Source organism: Neovison vison, chromosome 1 (genome assembly GCF_020171115.1).
Source record: "Neovison vison isolate M4711 chromosome 1, ASM_NN_V1, whole genome shotgun sequence".
Taxonomy (NCBI): Eukaryota; Metazoa; Chordata; class Mammalia; order Carnivora; family Mustelidae; genus Neogale; species Neogale vison.
Window position 1 is genome coordinate 144,495,772 of NC_058091.1, and position 17,966 is coordinate 144,513,737.

The 17,966-nt window shown below is 37.9% G+C and overlaps 1 long non-coding RNA gene across 1 annotated transcript; it reads right to left on the reverse strand.

The window, feature by feature from the left end:
• Positions 1-994: 994 nt before the first annotated feature.
• On the reverse strand, positions 995-3,126 carry LOC122900189. Its single transcript, XR_006383198.1, has 3 exons — positions 3,066-3,126; positions 1,149-1,259; positions 995-1,073 (listed from the first exon to the last, which is right to left on the reverse strand). It is a non-coding gene; the product is annotated as an uncharacterized LOC122900189 (long non-coding RNA).
• Between the last annotated feature and the right edge of the window lie 14,840 nt (positions 3,127-17,966).

The following is a 17,966-nucleotide window of genomic DNA, read 5'->3' on the forward strand; positions in this document are numbered from 1 at the left end:
CCAACATCTCTGTAGGCTTTCAACCAGAGCCAGCAATGCAAGGTGGTACTCAAAATGTCCACAACATAACTTGAAATTTCTCAGCAGATGCAGAACCTAGAAAACCCCAACTTGCATAGGAAAAGACCATCTGAGATGACAGGCGTTCTGGAATTATCTGAGGGAAACTTTAAAGCGGTTCTATAAACTTCTCCAACAAGAAAGGGCAACGGAAACACCCTTGACAGAATGGGAAGATAGAAAATCTCAGCAAAGAAGCAGAAGACATAAAGAAGAAATGAAGTGAAAATCTTAGAACTGAAAAATATAATAACTGAAATGAAAATATTGTAGCTTGGTCTCAATGACAGAATGCAAGCGGCACAAGAGAGTCCGTAAACTTGAAGACCGAAGGACGGACGGAAGGAAGGGAGGAAGAGAGGGGGGAGGTTGGGAGGGAGAAAGAGAGAAGGGGAGACACATAGAAGAAAGAAAGAAGGGGAGAGGAGAAGTGGGGAGGGGAGGAAGAGAGGGAGGAAGGGAAGAAGGGAGGGAGAGAGAGGGAGCAAGGAAGGAAAGAAAGAAAGCCAACAGAGCACCAGGGAACTGTGGGATTAAGCCAAATGCTCCAACACTTGTGTCCTCATAGTGCCAGGAGAAGGAAAAAATACGTGGCTGAAAAATTGTGAAGAAATAATGGCTGAAAACTTCGCAAATTTGGTGAAAGACTACCTAGAGAAGATCCTGCCTGCAACCTTGGGGAGAGAACAACCAGCGTATAGAGGGACAACAAGAAAAGCAGATTAGCCCAGCCCTCTGGAAACCCTAGTTGCAGAAGACAGCGATACCCCGCCCCCACCTCGTTTGGAATTAGTTTGTCTCCTCTGCGTTTCCGTAGCGCTCGCTCCACTGCTGCCCTGGGATTGGCTGGCGCTGGTGCAGGGGGAGGGTGGGGTTTCTCCCTATTTCTCAGGCTTGGAAGTTCCAGGTTCAGCTCTTCCAGCCAGGCTTCCCCTGGCGCTTTCTCTGATTGGGTTGTGCCACTCCCGGGGTTCGAGCTGTGTTAGGTGCAGGTCCGAGGATGCTACAGGATGCTACAGGGGAAAAAAGGAAAACTCAGTCAGTATGAAAAGTCCGCTCTTCTCCAGCCCTTGTGCTACCGTATTTACCTGCGCCCACAAGGTGCTGCCCCTGGGTGCTCCCCAGGTCTCGTAGGGGCTTTCGGTCAGAGAGACGAGGACGGCCTGCTCCAGTCCCGCAACCCCATCCTTCCAGAACCGCTACAAAGGAGATATATATATATAAAAAATACATATATATTATATGTATATAATATTATTAATATATTATTAACATACAATATTAATATTATATACTATATATTTATATAATATAATAATTTATAATTATATTATTTATTATTTATTATATGTTTATTTATTAATATATTAATATATTATATAAATATATAATATACTATGTATACATATTATATTATACTATATATTACAATAATATACAATATATTATTAATATACAATACTATATATTATATATATTTTTATATATATGTATATTATATATATATTATATATATATTTGGCGGACAGTTGTGAAATACTACAAAATGTTACTTCTTGAATCTTCGGGTAACATTTTCACGGATGAGTGCTAAATAAGTTGCTTCTGGTTTTCTGTTTATAGATTACTCAAAGGATTCTAATTCCCTTAATTATATTCCTAGTCACTTCCCCATCACACTGTCAATGCGTCTTGAAAAACTAGTAGGATATTTTAAATGTATCCAAGAAAATCATCTTTTAGAAACTTAAAACGTTTATCTCTAAATATATAGACTTTACAGATTTAAATAGTCGTGATTTTGGACTATTCTGCCACCAACTATGGTCATTAGTGGAAATAGTGGGAAGGTGGCTGTATATTGAAGCATATAGTCTTACATGTTAATCATACATTCTGTATTATTTATTCAGCAGATACTGAGTGTTCATCTAGTTCTGGCTTTGACAGTGGAGCAGCGATCAAGTTGGGTAAGGTCCTGTCTTCACCGATGTGGGTATTTGAATAAAATACCGTAGGCAAGCTGACAAGCACAGCTGTTCAGTAGTGTGAATATGTAGATATTTTCTTTCTTAATTATTCTGCAAATACAGTTTGCCTACTTTTCTTTTCCAATGCACTGTGTGGTTTTAGCTATGAGTAACCCTGCTCACTGAGAAATCCTTGCCTTGAAATATTTTGCAAATTTTTAAAATTTGGGCAACTATGTCAGCTTTACAAAAACAAAAAACGAAAGAAAAAACATGTTAAGTCCAGTCTTGTTTTTACTGATTCGTGCTCTCCCAGCTGAAGTTAATAATTATACCTTTTATTTTCTTAAGCAACTTTTTAACTTAAAATGATAACATCACTTGGGCATCTGGGTGGCTCAGATGGCCAAGCATTTGCCTTTGGCTCGGGTCATGATCCCAGGATACTGGGATGGAGTCCCTCATCGGGCTCCCTGCTCATGAAGAGCCTACTTCTCCCTCTGCCTCTCTCTCTCTCATGAATAAATAAATAAAATCTTTTTAAAAAACGAAAAAAAAATGATAATATGACTTGACTTAGCACGGTTTTCTCTTTTCCCATGTGGTTTATTAAATGTCACAGTTAACCTCAGGCCTTAAAATAAGGATAAATTCTTTTTTTTTTTTTTTAAAAGATTTTATTTATTTATTTATTTGTCAGAGAGCGAACACACAAGCAGGCAGAGTGGCAGGCAGAGGCGGAAAGAGAAGCAGGCTCCTGCTGAGCAAGGAGCCCGATGCAGGACTCGATCCCAAGACACCGGGATCATGACCTGAGCTGAAGGCAGCGGTTTTACTGATTGAGCCACCCAGGCATCCCAATAAGGATAAATTCTTAATGAAAATGAATTTTTGTTTCCTCATTTTATATCATTTTGGGTTAATTACAACAGAATTTGGGTTAAGTGCTACAAATTCATTAGCTCATTAACTTGGGGGATATTGTTAACTTAGTATTCTGTACTTGAGCTCTGTGTTAGAAGTCAGCATACTTACAATGTTGGACACCAGGCTTCAATGATCTCCTCTTCTCTTTTTGCCTTCATCTTTCATGTCTTCCTTGGTCTCCATCATACACTCTCTGACCCATCTTTGGTCAATTATCATCTTCCAGAATGTTCTCACCTGGAACTGAGAGTAGGCACATGCCATCACTTCTCAAATATATCCACGTGTAGTTCACAGCCAAGTCCGAGAGAGACTAAGGCAAGTCTATCATCACGATCACATGCGGTGTGCACGCTTCTGTTTGTATGAGTCCAAGAATGCAAATAACCCTCACTTGGCAGAAACACATTCAACTCATTAAAGCTGGTGGAAACTACAAAAATTTCACGGAGTTCCAAAAATCATATAACCTCTCAGTTTGTTTTGAGGCATTTTTCCCCTAACATTGGTTAAATAGCTATCATTTTTAACATTTGCATTCCTCCCACCCCCCAAGGGAGGATAGTACTATTGTAATTATACTACATTCTTCTGAGGTTCCATAACGAGCTATTATTTTGCTAATGGAATATTCAAGTAGTCTGTAGTAATTTATCAAATAGTCCTAAATCCCATTTTCTCAGTGTGAATCTTTTTGTTCACAGGTAAATTGATGTGTGGGGGGTTATCCAGGCTTTTTTGTAATTCAAATTATCCATTTCACCTCCCTTCACAAAAAAAAAAAAAAAAAATACATTCAATCTTAGAAGAGTTTTTAGAAATATTTAGAATTAAAACTGTACTGACTTCATGTAAGTGGTATTTTTTGCATTTTAATTTGTTTTCTATTTTTGCATTTTGATACCTAATTTTGAAAAAGCCTCCAAACTGAGCTGGGGGGGGCAGTCAAAAATGTAATTCAAGTTCTTTCACACTACAATCTGTTCTTTGTCTGTTTAACTGCTCGCAGGAAAGCAGTATTTTAAATGAGATCCAGTGACAGGAAGCGATCTTAGCTCAAGCTCTCCCACTTCCTTCAGTCTGAACGACAAGAATTGAAGCTGGTGCTGTTCTCACGGATATGGCCACTACTCTTCAGAACTCTTCAACGTATAATGACTCGTGCACATATTGATGAATATATAAGAGCCCTTGAGTGAGAAAACCACGCCAACAGACCCAAGCTAGAAGAAGGGTTTTTAACTATTTAGACAACAGTAACAACACAAGCAAACAAATGCAAACGACTTGTAAAATTAACGAAGCCGCTGACCCGAAGGGTGCCAGTTCTTGTCATGATGGTGAAATGGCTCCTACTGCTGGTTCTGTCTCCTCAAATCAACCTTACAAGTTTATTTTGTCATCCTGTCACCATGGGAAAATGTCTCTGAGAAGCTAACAGAAATAAGTCACAGACGGCCCTGAAAAGGCTGCGGGTGTCTGAAATCGCTGCGTGTGGAAAGGGTCAGGGCTCGCATCCTTCCGCAAGATTTGTATCCTATGGACGTGCTCCAGACATGACGCTGGGAAGACAGAGTGGAGAAAAGCCTTTCAAATTTGGCACTTGCCTTTCCCCTATGTGGTCTGTGGACAACCTCATCTGCCCATTCACTGGAAGTCTGCTACAGCAGCTCAGATCACTAAGGCGGTGTCCCTGAGATATGGAGGCAGCACAGAGGCCCTGCCTGAGTGATGAATTGTCAAAAACAGGTGAAGGTTGACCAGCTGCCCTTGAGCATTCACTGTCCCCAACCCCTGACCCCTGCCTCCATATTCATTTGCAGATGAATGTCAACCTAGACAGACAGCCTCCTCCCATTGCTGTGTTACCATTAAAAATGAGCCATGAATCACCCGCAGGATGCAACTCCTGTGAGTGACAGTTAACAGCCTGGAATGCATGAGCTTCTGTGGTTCCTGGACACTGCCCCAGGGCTTACCCCTCCTCTATTTTTAAATTCCCCACAATCATGTAGACTGGAGTCTGGCCTTTGGCCTTTGCCCCAAACACATTTCCAGAAATTCAAGATCATCTTTTCTTTTTAGAGGTCCTGCTGAAACAGAGTATTGATGCACCAGGAAAACAGGAACCAGAATAACTAGATGTCAAAACCTACAATTACCTAGAAGAGAAAGCACAGACTGGGCAACATACACCATCTTAAGCAAAATTATTGGAACTGACACATTAAGAATTTAAAACAGTATGATCAATATAGAGATATTAGACAGTATTAGCCATATAAAAGAAGAAAAATGAACCACAACAAAATTCTAAGTGTGAATACGATGTATACAAATGTGGGCATTTTTCTCAGAATTAAAGAAACATGAAAAATCTTGTATTTAGAGAGACAACTGAGTACCAAATAGGAATGTTAATGAAAAACCCACACCTAGACAGAGTACAATTCAATTAAAGAATATAAAAGAGAAAGAGAAAATCTGAATACTACTAAATAAAAAGCAAAGGAAGGAACTAACACCTCAATTCAAACAACTTTAGAGGATATAATCAAATCAGAAAAGAACGCATCCAGAATATGATGGAAGAAATACGGTTAAGTAGGATGAGTGGATATTGTGGCTAGCAGTTATTGTTGGCAAAACTTGAGAGAGAATCTAAAGCAAATGAAGAGGTATTATACAATAACCCAGAACTAAAAGTTAACATGATTCAATTTGATGAGGTAGCAAACTTGAGTAGTAAGACTGAATTAAGATGTTTGTCTTGTGAAGGAAAACGTCCCTTCAGAAAGTTACATTCATCACTGGTTTTGTTAGAAGAAAAATATACACAATTCTTAAAACATATATACCTCATATACATATAGATGTGTGTGTGTGTGTGTGTATAATACAAATTTAAAAATTTGCTACAAGAATATAATCATGATTATTGGGTCTTTGGGAGAGGACATTATCATAGTAACAAAAAATATGCCATGTATACATTTTAAATAGCAAAACAAATCATTAAAAACATGAGTAGAAAAAAGAAAAGTGTGACACTTACGTGAAAAATAAGTACCAGCATAATAGCAGTGTATTTATCTAGTAGTTATAGTTATCTATAAAAGCGACCTAAACATGAATCAAAAGGTATGGACTCTAATAATTCATGTGAAAAACACAAAGATTTAATAATACATTCTATAAAAAAAGATGTATCAGGCAAATATGAATCAAAAGAGAACTGACATAGTAATCTTATTACCTGACAAATATAATTTGATGTCAAGAGGAATGTTATCAACCCATAAAAGAAACACTAGAATAAGAGGATATATTTATCACAAGCCACAACTATTCATTTGCATATTGTCTGTGGTAGCTTCTCACAACACTGGCACAAATGTATAGTTGTGACACATCAAATGACTTGCAACCCTAATGTATTTTCTCTCTGGTCTTTCACAGAAAAAGTATCAACTCTTGATATATACAGCTGAGTACTCCACAGAGAGAAAGAGAATGGAGCAAAAATAAGATCTTAAGAGAACCAGAAATACACAAATGACAGAATTGGTAAAGAAGAGCATTAAAAAAGCTATTATGTCTGTATGCCATATGTTCAAGAAATTAGAGGAAGGAGTGAATATTTAAAATGGAGACATAGAAGATAAACTTTTTTTGAAAGATTTTATTTATTCATTTGAGAGAGAGAGAGAGAGAGAGAGAACATGAGACAGAGCATATGTGAGAGAGAGAGAAAATACAAGCAGGGGGAGGGGCAGAGAGAGAAGCAGACTCCCCATTGAGCAGGGAGTCCAATGCAGGACTTGATTCCAGAGCCCTGGGATCATGACCTGAACTGAAAGTATGTGCTTAACCCACTGAGCCACACAGACACCCCAGAAGATAGACTTTTAAAAAACTAAATTGAACTACCATATCTGAGATGAAAAAAATCACTGGGTAGGATTCATGGCTGATTAGACATTGCAGAAGAAGAGGTTAGTGAAAATGAAGACATATCAATAAAAAGTAATTTTTTTTTAATGTAGAAGATTAAAGGCTAAAGAAATATGGGTATAACAACAGTGAGCACTGGGAAAATAAACATGATTGGAGCTGCTGAAAGACCGAGTACAGAGAATATTTGAAAAAATAACAGACATAATTTTTCTGAATTTGCTGAAAAGCCTATATCCCAAGATCCAAAAACCTCAATAAGCCTCAAGGGCAAGTGAAATGAAAAAGGCTTTGCCAAGTCACATCAAAATCAAACTTCTTAAAATCAGGGATTAAGGAAATCTTAAAAGCAGCCAGAGGTAGAATAAAGTACATTTCATATAAAAGAACAGTACGTCACAGCAAATTTCTCATTAGATGTAATGTGAGAACCAGAAGTACTAAAAGAAAAACTATCAACCTACAATTATTTACCCATTGACAATATCTTTCAAAAACAAATACTGAATAAAGACTATTCAAATATACAAAACCTGTGGGCAATAAAGAGCTTTGGGAATAATAACTATGTAGCTACATGTAAAGCTTTGTAAGAAAATTATTTAAATAGTTTTTAAAAGGATTTGCTATTTAAAGCAAAATTAATAACTGTGCAATATGATTTATAACATATGTCAAAGCAAAATATTTAGTTACAATAGCTCAAAAGCTCAGAGGGAACAATGGAAATAGATCATTTTAAGTTTCTTAGAGTATACATGAATTTGTATCATATCACTTAAAGGTGGACTCTTATGGTTAAGGATATATACCTACAGACCCTAAAGTAAACACTAAAATAAATGCTCCATCCAACAAAAGAGATAATATGAAATCATAAGTAATACTCAAAAAGAAGGCAGAAAAGAAAAAAAAAAAGGAAAATGGAACAAATAGAAATCAAATGGACAACAGAATGTCAATAATCACATCAAATCTAAATGATCTAGACCCCAGTTAACAGAGAGGGACTGTATTATATAAATTTATATAATTGAAATAATACACATGCAGAGAGAGAGAGAGGACACAAAATACATCTATAGGTTGCCTAAAAGAAATCCATTCTATAAGGAAAAAAGTTAAAAGCAAAAAGATAGGAAAAGCTGTGATACACATGAAATGTATGGAAATAAATGATCAATATATGAAAATGTTTTTCTCTTATACAGGAGCAAAAACTTGGCTAGAAATGGAACCTGTTTGCTTATGTTATAGCTCTGTTCTGTATGAACTGCCTACCTAGAATTAGTTTAGAGACCATATACTTGCCTGCTAATGTGTTTTTCTTGGCTTGTAACAGAAAAATGTGAACTTGTTGATGACCTTAAAAATCTGGAGACTTCACATAAAAATTCATAGTCCTAGCTTTTCACAAAAGGCTAGAATGATTGGCAGCCCTGGATAGCATTCTCACCTAGTGACACAGAACCAGAGTCCAGTGGCTACCACAACCTTTCATCAGAACCTGCTGTCCTCAATTAGCCCTACTTACATGCAATACTTCACTTGCTTGCATGACCTGTCTGACTTCTATCAGTAATTCAACAATTGAGAATGTGAGCCCTGACATTGCTTGACTGGTTTCTAGAATTTTGTGTTATCAGAAAAAACCAAACCAAAACAAAACAAAACAAAAAACATAAAACCTGTGATACAATTCTGGTTTTTGTGGTTTGGTTTGTTGTAACTTCTTTAACGCTTTTCCTGGATTCAGATTTCTCTAAAAGTTGAAACCACAAGTATACAAGAAAGAAAGCAAAAATATATAGATCTAGGTCTAATGTTTTTTCTCCATTTACTTGTCTGGATTTGTTTTACATACTGAAGTATTGACTTAGTAAGTTTGGCTTCCATTATAATTTATTACTTGTATGTCTATATGATGATAAGGTTATGTTGATGATGTTTCTCTGACTTTAATATCTATCATTTTTTCTATCACTGTTTCTGAGGTAGGAAAGACTTTGCATACAATGCAGTGGCCAAGAAAGAATTCTTGAGAAGTCTTTGGTGCAAAAAGGTGATTTTATTAAAGCACAGGGACAGGACCCATGGGCAGAGAGAGTAGCACTAGGGTCATGAGGAGTGACCCATTTTATACTTTCAAGTTGAGAGGGGGTCAGGGAGAGCATAAGTGTCCAAGGAATTTTGGAAGCAAGGTTTCCAGGACCTTGAGGGAGCTGGCTATCATTGGGAAAAGATCATTTATTACTGTCTAGTAAAACCTTAGTCATGAGACCCGTCAGATGTATATTGGTGGGTCATATGCTTGGGGGATGGGATTGCCAACACGTATCTTGGGGGGTCGAGATAAGGAAAGTTTCCAAAGTAATTTTTATATGTTAAAGTAGATTTACAGGACCCTAGGGGTTGGGCTAAGATTGGCTCTTGCCTTTAGCAAAGTATTAACATCATTGCAGCTGGGTTCCTAGAGCAATGTCACTCTGCCTGTTTCAAGGACTCATCAATTTGCTGTAGGTAGTAAGGAAATTTAGTAATTTTACTTCTGCCTTTGTTTCCCACATCAGTTTCCATTTCCTTGTTCTTTTTTTTTTTTTTTTCTTCTGGGTTCTTAGACACTTAAGATTTTATTCCTTATTAAAAGCTCAATTTTCCATAATGTTGATACAGTTTATTACTTCTAATAATTTTAATTATGTAATTACATTTTAGTTTTTGAACATACTAAAAATATTTATTGAGCACTTAACTATATGCCAAACAGCATTTAAACTTTTGGATATATTATTTCAATGATTTTTTTCCCAAAAATCTTATTAAAAAAAGTACTATTATTATCCCTAATAAAGGCAAAAATAATGAGGCTTTCAGAGATTAAGTAACTTTTCTGAAATAAAAGAGGTAGAAAAGAGTGGAACCAGGATATGTAATTAGGCTTTTTCTTTTTTTAAATCCAAAGCCCATGCTCTTATTTAATGAGCTGCATGGCAAGATTTCTTTATCTCTAAATGGTGAAATAAATATTCCAACATCTGGGTCTAAAAGGTTAGCCACACCCATGTTGGCCTCAGTAATGTTTCACTCCCTAGGACTATTGGGCAAAGGTGCATTAAAGACTAAAGTGGAGCCAAAGCAGAGGAGAGTGTTTGGATCCCACATGGAGGAGCTTTCACAAAACAGAAAGGCGCACCTGTGCCTCCATGAGGTGGTGTAGATGGAAAAATCCCTCACCTGGATAGGAACCCACCTGGCTTTGTCATTCTGCCTCCAGGCTAAAGCTTTCCCTCCTTGACTCCCCACCTGACATTTTTGACCACCCTTCAAGTTTTCACTGCTGTTGAAACTGTATCTCTCTTCCTGTTTTCATGAGCATTGTAATGGAAAGACAGCAGAGGGAGAGTTGGGAACTGCAGACCGCCAACAAGGTTGCCAGAATGCCCTCTTTTCATATTTAAAGAAGATGAATGTAGGGTGCCTGTGTGCCTCAGTCCTTAAGCATTGCCTTTGGCTGGGGTCATGATCCCAGGGTCCTGGGATGGAGTTCCACATCCGGCTCCCTGCTCCACAGGAAGCCTGCTTCTCCCTCTCCTACTCCCCTTGCTTGTGTTCCCTCTCCCACTGTCTCTCTCTCTATGTCAAATAAATAAATAAAATCTTAAAAAAAAAATAAGATGAAGCTGGTAGTTGTGTTTGCCTTCTTGTGCCTAAAATCCAGTGTGTGCCAACAGTCATACACAAGGACGAAGTACCCTTCGACTGTAACTTCAGCTGGTCTTTGAAGAGCCAATTTCTGTTTACTACTACAATCTTTCCCATTTTCTTATCAGTAGTATTGTACAGGAAAAGGTATATATAAATTTTATAAATTACCTATATTATATCAAGATACTATTTGTATTTTTTCCTTAAAAATATTCATTTTTAAAAAAATTTTATTTTTGTTTGAGAGAGAGACAGAGAGGGGGTGCATGCGTGAGCACAAGCAGGGGGGAAGGGCTGGGAGGGAAGCAGACTCCCGGCTGAGCAGGGAGACAGAGGCAGAACTCAGTCCCAGGACCCTGGGATCACAACCTGAGCCGGAGACAGACATTTACCTAACTGACCGAGGCACCCAGATGCCCCAATATTCACGTCTTTTTCAACATCTTTAAGACCAAGTATAATTCTGATGTGATAACTTTAACTGCTCTCACCGTCAAGATTTGAATATGTCCCACCTTCCAAATTCTGTTTCGTGTCCCTAATGCCTGTGAGTTTAATGACCAGCCTTTGTGGAAGTGACAATAGCTCCATTATACAATCTGTTAAAAACCCATTCTCCTGTGGTCTAGTTCTTTCATTACATGACTTAGGGAGGGTGGAACAAGTAGGAACAGAAGAGGACAGAGTGTGAAATTTCGGCAACAACTGTGGGCCAAAGCTTGAAATTAAAATTCCAACTAAAGCTTGTTTTAAGAAAACAAAAACAAACTGAACCAAGAATGGAATTTTGTGCTGGTGTGTGTGTGTATGTGTGCATTCACTGTGGCCCATGAACATTCTGTGAGTTAGCTCATCGGCCATGACCGCAGTATTTCTTATGGGAAGAATGGGGATATTGTTAGCATGACCTCATCTATCCTCAAGGAGCAAGAGGTGGTTTACGTGCAAAGGCTTTGAACAATAATAATTCTAAAGAGAGGAAGTGTTGCCCAGTGCTTAGAGTCAGCTGCTTGGATTCTATTTCTGGGTCCATCAGCGTTTTGAAGGAGGTTTTAGACAGGTCACATTTTCTTAGGACTACTGTTTCTATATCTGTCTTTGATTGGCATACCAACAGTTTCCATTTTATTACTTCAAGGCTATTTTGTGAGTTTTAAAAACCATAGGTAGAGTAATCTGCAAAAATGTTTTAGAGTCACTGGAGAGCCTCCAAACAAAGGAGGAAGTGTTACTTCTCTGGAGAAAATGTAATATCTTTTCATAGCAAGTGTTGTGTGGTCTTTCATTCCTTTTTTTTTTTTTTTGTTAAATGGAAATGCTCAGCAGTGCCAAGTAAATTCCATAAACTTTCTTTCCAAAATTGCCACTTAGCAGCACCTTACCAGAAGCTTTAGGCATTTTACATGACCTCATTATTATAGATGCTTTGTAGCAAATACATTTTCTTATTTTCTTACTATGTTTCAAAGGGGAAAAATAACTGGGGGGGGGGGAAGAAATTTGGGAAATATTCCTGGAGCAATATTTGTCACATATTTTGGAAATGTACTTGTGAGAACAAGCCTACTCTTTCTTATAAGATGCCCTGGGCAGGTAAGTGAGGAGAAGTCAGTGATTACATTGTTTATATGACTGGGACCAAAGAGGAAGTGTAGGTGCTTGAGACTTAGCTATAGGGAAATCAACGGAGCTGATGGGTTCGCCAGTATCTAGAAGCCGGGTATTCACGTTCATCTGTCAATTCATATGAAAAACCTAAATCCAAACGTGGTCAACGTTTTAAGGAGCACATTTACCTAAGTAGTTCCACGAAAACTGCGAGGCAGATGAAAGCATCCATCCTTTCAAGATGAGAAAACTCACGTGCAGGCTTCCTAACAGATCTGTCCATGGTTTCCCAGGCAGAGCACTAGTACCCTAGCCCAATGTTCTGATTCTTCTGAAATAGCAACTCATGCTCTACCCTTGATTCACAACGAGGGAACAGAGGGGGGCACTTTTCACACATTTCATGTTCCCTACCCAGCTCCTCTGCAAATATGGATAACAATGTCCCACCAGTTGAGAATCTCTGACCAGTCAGCCGTCGTGATGCCCGGCTTCCCTCCAGGTATTAGAACAGAACCGAACTCATCAACCACAGAATATGGCTTTTATGTGGATGTTTTCCTTTTCTTTCTATGTCAATGATGCAACTATATCATGAACATGAAATACTTATCTTCATTTTCTAAAGCATGCATTTTTTTTTTTTTTTTAGTGTTCCCAGATCCTTATGACAACGTTTAGCCCCACTCGAGAGTTGAAATCTGGCTGCTGTTTTTATGCCCTGATAATATCCCCAGCCGTCTTCCACTGCCTGTACCTAAAACTGACATTCCCCAGACCTACGTCCCTTCACGGCTGGGGCCCGAGTTTTTTTACTAATGCACATTTTAACTGAAAACACATGACGTTGGAGAGATTACAACCTTTCTAAAACATAACCAAGACCCATTTCATACTTGATTTTCCTCTGGACCTTATTCCAATGAGATTTTCATGAGGCTGCAAAAGTTGAACTTCACACTGGCATCTATGTTTTGGTATGAACTTGGAGAGAGAAATAAAAGGGGCTCCTTTTCTCATGAAAACCTCCTCTCAGCCTTCAGAGAAAGAAATGGGGAATGTTTCAAGAGGGACATACCTTAATTTTGTTGCAAATCCTTTTCTGCCTTCCAGACTTCAATATCAATATGTCACACTAAATTATTTCATTAAGTACTTCATCTCCTCTGTAACCTGCTTGTCTTTGAGGACAAACTTTAGATCTGCCATGGACACGTCTGCAATATTTCCACTCAAAGGACACCGGCTGACTCTCACCCAGAAAGCTGGTGTGCATTCTTTTCCTCTCCCCTTCATAAATATATATTGCAATTGCCACTGTTATTAAAAAAAATTATCCTTTGGTCCTTAGTGGTCTACCGTGCTCTACTCTCCCTTCATTCTTAAGCTGACCTTGCTCCCTCAGAAAGACAAGAAGACAACCTTAAGTGACAACGAGACAAATTTCATTTTGTTGGGAACTGCCTTTTCAATTATTTCTCTCTTCTCGATTTCTCCTTGCTGGCCCGGTCCAAGCTGTTACTTTGACAGGGGTCTCTAACCTCTAAATTAAAATATGCAAATTGTTATGCTTCCTGCACCAGGACCAGTAAAGCCTATGCATTGTAATTGCAAAGGATCGCTCAGTTCCGTTTGGCACCAGAAGAATATAGTTACCTACTTCTGCCATTTCCTGTTATGAGAAAAATAATACCCTGCAGACGGATACATTAGAAGCAATACATTTATGCATCAGTATATTTCTATTTTAAAAATGAAAGATTATTCTCTGTGACCCACATTCTGCCACAAGGGAAATATGTCCAAATATATCCAAAGACTTTCAAAGACTTAGTGGATATGTTTTAAATGTTTCAATACTGACACCTCGTCTACCTTAATTGGAAACCTAACTATGCTTTTAAGTACTTAATTTTTATTTAATAGACTTGAAATGCAGAACACTTACCACAGGTGGAGTTTTCTATACATTCCTCTCCTGGAACATTCTTGGAACTGGGAATACTTCTCTAGTCACTTGATCAATCAAGTCCTGTTCCAGGCCAATGAGCAAATCATTTTCAAGGCTATCCTACACACTGTTTGCCTGTATGGACAGATACAGCATTTTCCTAATATATTTTAAAAGTTTTGTTTCTCAATCCTATAATAAAATCAGCTTTATAAATACCCACTGTGATGACAAATAGTATTTACAAAAATTGCTTAAGGTCTACCTCTACGAGGCTGTTATATTTGCTATAATTCTCAAAAATTTCGAAGTGATCCTGAAACATTTCCTGAGCCTTGTGATTCTTTCCAAGTTGTCTTGGGATTTTGGGGGTGAAGGCTTATTTGGAAGCCACTGAATGGGAACCAGCTATGTACAGAAGAAATAGCAATAATAAATAAAACTATTGGAAAATCAAAAAGTTATTTATTGCTTTGGGATAGGTTTGATATTTTCTATTTACTTTTTCCATCAAAATTTGATTGTGTCAGATTGGCTTAAAGTGAAAATTTTAATACTTAAACATTTGTTGAAAGGAAGAAAACCTATCAAGTAATCAGAAGAAACCCATCTTGAGTTTAAAATTTTACACATTTTGAGTTTAAAATTTTAATGCAAACATCTTCAAATGAAGACATCAAAGGTCAAATTTTGTCTCTGTTGGTGAAGAGTAGTAATATAGGCACGGGATAAATAACTGATCTAGATCTTATTTTCCAAATCAGTTAAATTCTACATTCCATGTCGGTGAACTTTAGGCTTGAGGGCACTTTGATCACCTCATCTACCCCCTTGGTTTAAAGAGGGTACCAGGATAAATTATGTGACATTAGCATACCATGAGTTTCTAGAAAGGCAGGTTGAGAATCTAAGTCGTTTGTTCTTGCTTTGACTGAACACTGCACTGAGGAGTGACAGGGCTGGAGAAACCATTTGAGGCCATGTGAAAATGGCAGTTGTGGAGGGGATAAGACAATTATTGACTCTTGACCCAGTCCAAGGTCATTTGAAAATGGGCAGGGGTCTCACCAATCTTCTCTCAGTTCCTGAATGCTGTGGAGTTAGGACCTAGCTCTAGTACCAATTCTTTGCTCTCATTGAGTTGGTCTTCCTCTCTAAGAGATTGTAAAAAGCCATCCCACTGTTTCTGTGCTTGTTTCACAAGATGGCAAGCGGTTGTTAGATTTTAACGAGAAGGGAAGAAGCCAACAGGCCCAATTTTGTTTTGTTTTCTTCCCCCAGCAATATGCTTAGATATTTGGGTCTACCATGATGTGGCAGTTTTCCTTGTGTTTCCCTCTTCTGCTGAGAACATGTGGTCACTTGACCATAGTATACTAAGGCAACTGGAGAAGTATTCAGCAGAAACAGGGCTCCTGAATCCCAGATGACTTGGAGACCCAAGTTTTTACATGTAAACACAACACACACTTGCCTCTGTGTATGTGTTTGTGTGTGTACATGCCTGTACCCATGTGTTTAATGTTTGCAAAGCAAGGAATTTGGCAAGATCCTAAATTTTGTTTAAAAGTAGTAACAACAACAACAATGACAAAAAAGATCAATGGCTGCAGGTATAACATAGCAAAGTTTACAAATTCAGAATGGAAACAAACTCAGAGGAAATTATGTCTTTCTTTACCACTGAAATAGTTTCAGAGGCATGAAGGATGGTTAAACATGCTAGAAAACAATGTCTCATGTCAGGCAGACAGAAGGTAATGTCCTACCAGGATACACCCAATTTTAGGAAAACTAGTCCTTGTATATATGTCTATGTGTGCTAATATCTAAAATTGGTTTCTAGAGATCAAAGTACTGAATAAGAAAAGGGACATGTATGCTGGAGTTTTGTTTTGTTTTTTTTCCGTGTGTGTGAGAAAATGATTAAGTTTTTACAAACTAAATAAAATGATTAAGTTTTTACAAACTAAAATAAAAATGTGGAAGAGAGTTTTCCCTGATCTCTTAGATATTACTGAAGAATATCAGTTCTGTGATTATAACGCCCTGGTTCTGGGCCCCCTTGTTAAACTTTCCTTGCTTATTGGGGGCATATAGAAAAAAGTGTATCATTACAAATCATCCTTTATAACTCTGAATGTCTGAGATTATTAAATAGATTCTAAAATAAATGATTTTTTTCTCTTGGTTTTATCTTTTCTCACTGTTTTTTAATTTTCCCCAACCCCCACTCTAATCTTACATTCCATCTTTACAAACTAATAGAGTTCTGGTGGCATCAAGATAGCAACAAAGATCATTCCTGACTTCAGTCTCCCTCATGAGAAGATGAACTAACTACTATTCATAGACCAGATACCATCGGAAAAATCCTAGAACAGAGGGGATGAGGCTGAGCCCTTCCTTGGATCACAGAGACAAGGAAGAAGTACATCAGAGGGGCAAGAGAAGCAGCCATATTCTGACCAAGTGGCCCCTTCCCAAGGTTGGCATTATGTCACACCAAGAGCCGTCCCCCTGACCCCAGTCTATGCTTCCCACAGTAGGAAAAAGAGAGTCGAAGGTGGACATCCAGCTCCCCCAGCACTGTCATTTCTGGGAAGCCCATTCGGGTCTCACTCCTCAGGGACTGCAGGGGGAATGTGGGGCTTGACTACAGAAGGTCAGACTATGATGGAGAAGAAGGATAGGGCTTAAAGTCGCCAGCACTTGGGTTTTGGCAGATGACATTTCTATTCACAGAAGCACCCAACTAAAACTCCTAACTAGCAGACTGTAATACCTCAACATTGGACAAATCAACCAAAAAGAGAATCAATAAGGAAACAGTACATTTAAATAACACTAGAGACCAGATGGCCCTAACGGATAGATACGAACATTCTATCCAACAATAGCAGAGTGTGCATACTTCTCTAGTGCACGTGGAACATTCTTCAGGTCAGATCATAAGTTAGGCCACAAAACAAGTCTTATCAAATTAAGAATATTGAACTCTTTTTGTAAGAATTGTAAGAATTGTAAGAATATTGAAAACTTTTTTGTAAGAATTGTAAGAATATTGAAAACTTTTTCTATGGGCACCTGGGTGGCTCAGTCGTTAAACATCTGCCTTCAGCCAAGGTCATGATCCCAGGTCCTGGGATCAAGCCCTGCATCGAGCTCCCTGCTCAGCAGGAAGCCTGCTTCTCTTTCTCCCACATCCTGTGCTTGTGTTCCCTCTGTTGCAGTCTCTCTCTCTGTCAAATAAATAAATAAAAATTAAAAAAAAAAAAAGAAAAGAAAAAAGAAGACCTTTACTATATAATAGTACAATACTAGAAATCAATAATAGGAAGAAAACTAGAAAACTCACAGATACATGGAAATTAAACACCAATGGATCAAGCAGGAGATTACAAAGAAAATAAAAAAGTATCTTGAGACAAATGAAAATGGAAATACAATACGCCAAAACTTATGGGATGCAGCGAAAGCAGTAGAAAGAGGGTGGTACATAGCTCTACATGCACACATCCAGAACATAGAAAGACCTCAAGTAATCAACCTAACATTGCATGTAAAGGGCCTAGAAAAAGAAGAACAAACTAAGCCCAAAGTTAGAAGAAGGAAAAGAATACAAAACGCAGGAATAAATGAAATTGAGAATAGGAAAACAATAGAAAACTTAGAATTGGTTCTTTAGAAGGAAAAAAAAAAAACACCAAAATTGAAAAACCTGTAGCTAGACTGACTATAGATAAATAAATAATAAATAATAAATAAATAATGAGAGAGATGACCCAAAT